Raw genomic sequence first — 7590 nt, 5'->3', positions numbered from 1 at the left:
AGGGCTAGTGTGTCCTTATGAATAAATAGGAGGCTGACTTTTGGAGGTGTCCTGGAGAAGGCTGCTTCTCAACGTTTGTCTTTGGAGGAATTAAGGGGGACAGTTATGTATAGAGACATAAATCTTTAAGATTTATTTTTTCTAGTATACGTGCTTGCCTCTGCTTTTGTTCATAAATGCATTTAAATCATTTAGTTGTTCACTAGGCAACTAGAGGAAGATGTGCACATTCCATATTCCTGGTTCACTTGGTAAGTGGGGGAGAATGCCATTCAATGCAAAGCACTATGGTTTTATCATCTTTCCTTCAAGAAGAATCTGGCCAGGGATTGGGAATAGACCATAAGCTATACACTCCTTCCTACTTTTCCTGTACGTTGGACAAAAATATTGCACACAAAGGGAAGATTTTTTAATTAAGACATTTATTAGTTGACAACATGAAACACTGGAGATTTTATATGAAAACATTTGACTTCTGGTTTCTCTTGAAAAATCAGAAGCTGTGGTCACACTGGCCTGCATTTCCCTGTAGTGGTGATCAGGCTGCCCCTTTCACATGGGTTCTGCCTTCTTGCAACCCCTATCACTGGCATTGTCTCCTGACACTAAGCCTAAGGGTTATTACCTTTTGTGTGTGTGGTGTATGTGTGTGTGTGGTGTGTGTGGTAAGAGATACATAACAAAATTTACCATTTTAACAATTTTTAAGTGTACAATTCAGTGGCTTTAAGTACATTCAAAATATTATACAACTATCACCATTATCTAGTTCCAAACCTTTTCATCATCCCAAACAGAAATTGTACTATTAAACACTAACTTCCCACTCCCTCTTCCTCCAGCCCCTGATCACCACTACTCTACTTTCTATCTCTATGAATTTATCCATTCTAGATCCCTCATGTAAGTGGAATCATACAATATTTGTCCTTTTGTATCTGGCTTATTTCATTTTGTGTAATGTTTTCAAGGTAGACATTTGATTTTTTTAATGGAATTTATTTTGTACAGCACAGATATTGATTTTTATTGTGCAATAAAGGTATTTTAAGAAAAAAAAATAAAAGTCAAACAGGACAGGTAGTTTGGGATGTGGAATCTTGACTTCTGAGCTTAAAATGATCCTCCTTTTTTCCATATCGTTATATGGAGGTTTTTAATGTGTAGTATCTAGGCAACCCAGTGTCTTTACACAGGTGTTTTACAGCTAGTGGTTAATTCTCCTGGTCTCCCCCAGAGGGCTTTCTATACTTTATAGTCAGGATATGAAGACACAGGGATGCTGTGGGGATTAGTTAAATGTGTGTGGCACAGTTTGCTGTATAAACTAACTCTCTGGAACTAGTTTTCACTCTCTGCTCTTAACTTCCACAGCTTTTACTGTCAATACCATTCATTTGGCACTTAGCACATGCTTGTTAGTTGTCTTTTTATGTTTATATCCTTGAAGGCAGGAGCTAAGTCTCATGCCTCTTTGTTTTTTCAGTCTTGTCTATAATAGCGGCGCAATCGATGTTTGTTGATGTTGGCCTCCCCCTCCCCCTTTCTTTTAAGTAGCGCAGGCAATGCACAGCTTTAAATCCAAACTCGGTTTAAACAAACTGAAAGGTTTTCAGGGTGAAAACAAAGAAGTCTTGCATGGCAGGATAGAAGGCTTGGAAGACCTGGGTTAAACAGAAGTACCAAAAAGCTGTTTGCCACAGGTTAAGAAGTGACTCACACACAGCCTGACTCACCATTAAGTTCAGAGTTCTGCTAACTCTACTCCATCAAAATTTGGAGAACAGTAATGCCCAAGCAGGGTTTGAGGAGCGGATGTTAAAGGAATTAAGTGTTTTAGAGGTTTCCATTGCTCCAATTCCATTGCTCCACAGTACCAGTCGCTGTGGGGAAAGGAAAGCATGTTAGAAAAGTGTTCTGAAGGCAACTTCAAGGCTAGGGGCAGGCATACTACAAATGTAGCCACCAGGCCTTTGTTACCAGGATTTTTTTTAATAGCATCTTCCATAGTAGCAAAAGATGGGAAATAGCCCAAATTTGCCTCTATTTTTTTTAGAGATAAGAGTCTTGCTATGTTGACCAGGCTGACCTTGAACTCCTGGCCTCAAGGGATTCTCCTCCCTCAACCTCCCTAGTAGTTGGAACTATAGGCGTGTGCCACCACCGTGTCCGTCTCCCAAATCCCCATTTAATAAGGGGATGAGTAAAGGAATTTTGACACAGCTATGCAATAGAATACTGAGTTATAATAAAATAAATAAGGTAAACATAGTTATTCTGAGATGGAAGAATATTTCAAATACATTGTTGAGTAAACAAATGTAAGGTGTGCCTTGATTAATGATCCCACTTGTAAGGAACAAAAAGGGAATATGCACTCATGCTTGAATATGCAAATAATCTATTTGGAAGATGACATACAGTCATAAAGAGAATGGGACTATGGGAGCAGAGTGGTAGAGAAGAACTTTTCACTGTAGTCTTTCAGTACCTTTTTGTTTGGTGTTTTTTGTTTGTTTGTTTGTTTTTTGTTTTTTTTTTTTTGACGGAGTCTCGCTCTGTCACCCAGGGTGGAGCGCAGTGGCAGATCTCAGCTCACTGCAACCTCCGCCTCCCAGGTTCAAGTAATTATCCTGTCTCAGCCTCCCGAGTAGCTGGAGCTCAGTGGCTGATCTCAGCTCACTGCAACCTCCGCCTCCCAGGTTCAAGTAATTATCCTGTCTCAGCCTCCCGAGTAGCTGCTACTACAGGCGCATGCCACCACGTGCGGCTAATTTTTGTATTTTTAGTAGAGACGGGGTTTCACCATATTGATCAGGCTGGTCTTGAACACCTGACCTCAAGCGATCCACCCGCCTCGGCCTCCCAAAGTGCTGGGATTACAGGTGTGAGCCACCGTGCCCAGCCCAGTACAGTTTTATCTGAATTCTTCCATGTGCATGTTTAACTTTTTTCACTTGGACAGCATTGATTTTAACAAATATCCTTTTGCCACTGTGATTGGTAGTAGTCCTGCAGCATATACCCGCCCCGCCCCCATCTAGCTCTCCTGTCCACTCCAAATAACAAGGCTGAAATAACCTTTCCTTGCTTCACAAACCAGGTGTCTCCATATTTTGAACATTCAAAAACTCACTTTCTCCATGAAAAATCACCCAAATAACCTCACTTCATACATAAACAATCATAACGAGAATCATTTTGTGCACACTCCTGCTTCTGAATCTTTCCACAGCTCCTAGCAGAGCATGCTGCACACTCCATGACATGCAATAGTCCACTACTTTTCCTGCAGAGTTGGATTCTGAGCCCGTTTACTGTGTGATAGTGTTTCCTTTAAGCACACTTCCTCTTGCATGCCTTGATCCATGGCCCCCCAGATGGCTCCCATTAGGCAGGCTTGAATTGGATGTCACTCTTTCATTGGCATGAGCCATTATAATAGCCTTGCGCTGTCAAGGCGTTTACATTTAGGCTTGCTTCCTACTTGAAATGTTTTCTAGGAAATATGGATCTGTAGAGAATGGTGGTTTCCATGGTAAATGTTCCTTCATATTTGTTTTCTTAAGTTCACTTCGGAGATACACAGCATGATTTCCTCTTTCAGTACCAGAACCACAATAGCTTTAAGTTGTCATGAAACTGTAGAACTTTAAAAAAGAAATCTCACCCACCCTGCTTAGAAAAGGGGTAATTTATTATTCTAACTGCAGGGAGCCAACTTCATATCCACCCCCAAAATTGTAGGAAAAGAGTTGACTTTTTAAAATAAAGCCACAAAACCTACACGACCTTGGATGTAAATGCTTAAAACAGATGAGCAAAATATTGATCCTCTAACACATCTAAGACTCTCCATTATGTTTCACACACAAGTAGGAACACATACATGTGTGGAGTGCTTTATAGTTTTCACACACATTTTATTTTCATACCAGTGCCTTTAAGTTAATAGGGCATGTCTTATAGCATTTACTTACAGGTAGAAAAATTAAGGCTGAGAAGTTAAGCCACTTAACAGAAGTCACACAATTAGCTAGTAAGTGCCAGGGCCCCAAATGAATTCTTCCTTTGGTTCCACATTCCATGTTATTTTGCTACCCTGACACTGTTTCTTTGTGCCTTCGTTTTTCTAGATGTAAAATGGTAGATTTTCCGTGTCCCAGGATGCTGTTCTCAACCCTCTCTTGTTTTTAACCAATGTTAGCTTTTTTCACAGTCAGCAGAACACCACAATGACACTTCATGTACTTTCCCCCCTCCTGATTTAATAAACTAAGGGGGAAGAAAAGTTACCTAATTCGCAGAGAGCTGGACAGTGCCATAAACATAAAGGCGTACCAGAGTCGGCCGACACACTGTTGCACTCTTTTATGAGACTGAGAAATAAAGCGTCTCATCTTTCTCTTCCCAGCAGTAGCTGGGGTAGAACATAGAACTACACAATAGCCTCTTGTTTAGTTTTATTAATTTTGAGGGCGGGTGGGACAAAGGGATCAGACTGGCGACTCCAGGGCCCAATCGCAAGCGTATACTAGGCCAGGCTGGGCCAACCGGTAGCTGCAAAAGAATGGTGGGCGGGACTTACGCTTCAGGGACCCGCTCCGCCCAGGCCGGCGCTCCCAGCCCGCCCAGGGGCGGAGCCTCCGCAGAGCCCCGCCCGCGACCCCTCCTCCCTCGCCCCTCAGCTTCTGCGGCCCGCCAACGGGAGGGGTGCAAGCGCCCGGGGCGGGGGAGCGGAGGAAGAAAGGAGGGTGTCTCGCAGAGCTGTGACCTGGGTGGGGGCCTGCTGGTAATAGGAAGCAAGAGGGGAAGGAAAACGAAGGAGCGCTTCTCCTTCCTGCATTATTTTAAGCAGGCTTTGGTGGAAGCTGCTTTTCAGCATTTCTATTATTTGTTTTTCTTCCTCCCGCAGTGGGGCGGGGAGCTGCACTGGCTCTCCCACGCGTCTATGCCTCGCTGTTGCCGCAGATTATTATTGTAGTCTTTTGCAAAACCCTTTCCTTCTTCCCAGCCAGTCCCCGCGCAGACTCTCACGGCTACGGCAACCGAGTCGTGCCCCTCTAGTGGGAAGGCGAGAGCGAGGGTCCCCTGCTTTCGCCCGAGCTCCCGGACCCCGCGGTTCAATTGTTTGAAACTTCCACGCCCCCCGGCCCCGCCTCTCTTCCGCGCTCCCCTCACTCCTCACTTCCAGGGTCCAGGCAGGCTCCCGGCAGGCTCCCGCCCTTCTTTCCCCGCCCTCTACTCCGCCTTCCTCCGTTGTCCACCCCCCCCGCCGCCCTGCTCCGGGGCGGTCCTAGCCGCTCACCGCAAGAAGAAAAGCCACCCGTTCGTCCCCCTCCCCTACCTCCCATCCTTTGCCCAGGAGCTGCCTTGGCAGTCACGCCCCTTCCTTCCGAGGAGCTTTCTGGCTGCCTAAACTGGTAGACCCCCTGAATTACTCCTCCATCTCCGCTCTCTTTCGCCTCCTCTTCTCTTAGTTCTCTCCGCCTCCCCCTCAACTACCACCACCTCCAGTCAGTCTCGCCTCCGACTATCCTCTGCTCCACCCTCTGGCCCGGTATCCTGCCTGTCCGCTGCCACCAAGGAGAGCCCGGACGGAGCAGCGAGGAGGGGAGCAGCCGGGAGTTGGGGCTTCCCCCCTGCCCATCCCTGGCCGCTGGCCCGGGACCGAAGCCACTTGAGCGAGCAGAGAGTCGTCACCTTGTCTTCGTTGCCTTCAGGGGTAGGAGACGCGTGGTTACTTTTCGCGGGGAACTGGGGCAGGAATCCATGGTGGCATGAACTTGGTCGTGCCCTCGGCGTGAGTGAATCGATCTAGGCGCGTGTGGGAATGCCCGTGTGTTCTACTTTCTTTGCAGCTCGCCATGAGTTTTTTTGGATGTGCAGCAAGTTAAATCGGTTAGAGTGTGCGCTGCTTTCCCGTCCTACTTCGGTGAGGAGATGCTAGTGGGTACCACTGCTAGATGGTACTTTTACTTCTTTACCTCCTGGGGTTCTTGTGGGTCTCTAGGTAATTAATCACATTGAGGAGCTAAAGACCCGAGGGAAGCTGAAATCTACATTTAGCCCAGCATGCATGTCAGTGCTTATCTCAGATAACTAGATAGGTTTCTCCTAAGTGCTTAGGCTTGGGGTGGGGACTCACACTCCCTGAGGCGGGAGCAGGAGGGGTAGGACCGTGAATTCTTGAAGTTTTAAAGTCTGTGTAATCTAAAACAAGGCTACTCTTTGAGATGTGTGGTGGTGGTGGTAGTGCTTGTGGTGGTAGTGATAGTGGTGGTGAGGAGGGAGTTGCCCCTATCTGCTTTAGAAGATCCAAAGATGTTAGTAAATAGTTTTGGGGGATCCTGAGGGTGTCTTGAGGGTCCAAGCCTGGGCCACTGCACATTGGTGCTTCAACAGTAAGATGGGCTTCATGGGTTTGTGAAAATGAAGAGAAAGAAAAGTGGGAGGGAAAATAACAGTCTTTAATAGACTGTGAGCAGTTCCTGGTAGATTGCCACTAATAATAATATAATAATTTGCATAAAGGGACTAAGTAGAATTAAATGAGCAAGGAAAGAGAAAGTTGGTGAGAAACAGCATTTTCAATCTCTAGTGTATGTTTTAGAACGAACTTTTCAACAACCTGGGATGTTTAGTGCAAGAAGTTCTCCTCCCTCCCTGCCATGAAGAGTGGACGTTGGGAGGCAGTTTAAAACTTTTATGAATATAACCCTCTTCTCCCATTCAGAGAAGAAGATAATTAGTCACCATAATCTTCAATGATGAAGGGCTAAGGGTATTTAAGTCTCCTTGAGCTAGGCTTTGTGAAAAGTTCTTTCTCAGGCCAGCCTTTGTGAAGCCTTCTCAGTTAGACCTTTCAGCACCCTCATTTAGTAGCTAAGAATAGTTTGAAATGCCATTTTGGATGTGGTATACATTTTCATCCATCTCCCACCTATCTTCAGTTGGACAAGTGCGTCAAGCTTGTAAGTGATGGTGTTCAAAGACTTATTACTGAGATGTCCTTAACCCATTGCTTATTTGGGAACACATTATTTACATACATTTTAAAATAACTTTGGTTGATTTTAATGAGGGAAAGGAAAGTAGGAAGGTAGAGAAGGGCGACAATTTTAAAGGCTATCCTGTTTCAGATCAGCTGGGAGGGAAAAGCTGGCCTGACCAAACTACATTTTATAACTGGCCTGGGACATTTTAACAGCCAGGTGGTTGTAGAGTAGTTGCCTCTATTTACAGATGATAACTAAGGTTCCAACTATTCTGTATGGGTTTATCCGGCGTCATTGACAGACACTTTCTGGCACTACATCATACTTCATTTTAAATTACTTCTTTCCTTGGAAAAGTTCGTGGCTTTGTAAAATTGAAAGTGCTTTTTCTACCTTCACAGTCTAGATGTGAAGTAAACCTCTGACCACAATTGTATGTGGAGTCACTTTTACATGAAATTTGTGGATCTGTTTACCTATTTAAAAGATTTTAGAAAGGGAATTTTAATAATTCATAGTCAATGCAGTTTTGGATTTGGAAATTAAAATTTCATTTCTGGTTTATGAAGTTGGATTCATTAGACTAATT

At 44.7% G+C, this 7590-nt stretch overlaps 1 protein-coding gene across 4 annotated transcripts in view; it reads left to right on the top strand.

The window, feature by feature from the left end:
• The first annotated feature begins 5272 nt into the window (after positions 1 to 5272).
• Positions 5273 to 7590, top strand: part of AMOT (angiomotin) — a 66023-nt gene continuing 63705 nt past the window's right edge. The window contains exon 1 of one of the 4 annotated variants that reach the window (XM_019019733.4): positions 5273 to 5728. The gene's annotated coding sequence lies outside the window, so the exon portion shown is untranslated. Of the gene's footprint in view, positions 5939 to 7590 lie in introns of all 4 variants that reach the window. The other 3 variants (XM_063703264.1, XM_004064735.5, XM_063703265.1) reach the window with 3 other exon arrangements.

This window comes from Gorilla gorilla, chromosome X (genome assembly GCF_029281585.2).
Source record: "Gorilla gorilla gorilla isolate KB3781 chromosome X, NHGRI_mGorGor1-v2.1_pri, whole genome shotgun sequence".
NCBI lineage: Eukaryota > Metazoa > Chordata > Mammalia > Primates > Hominidae > Gorilla > Gorilla gorilla.
Note: the sequence above shows the minus strand (reverse complement) of the source record. Positions and strands in the feature narration are given on the sequence as shown.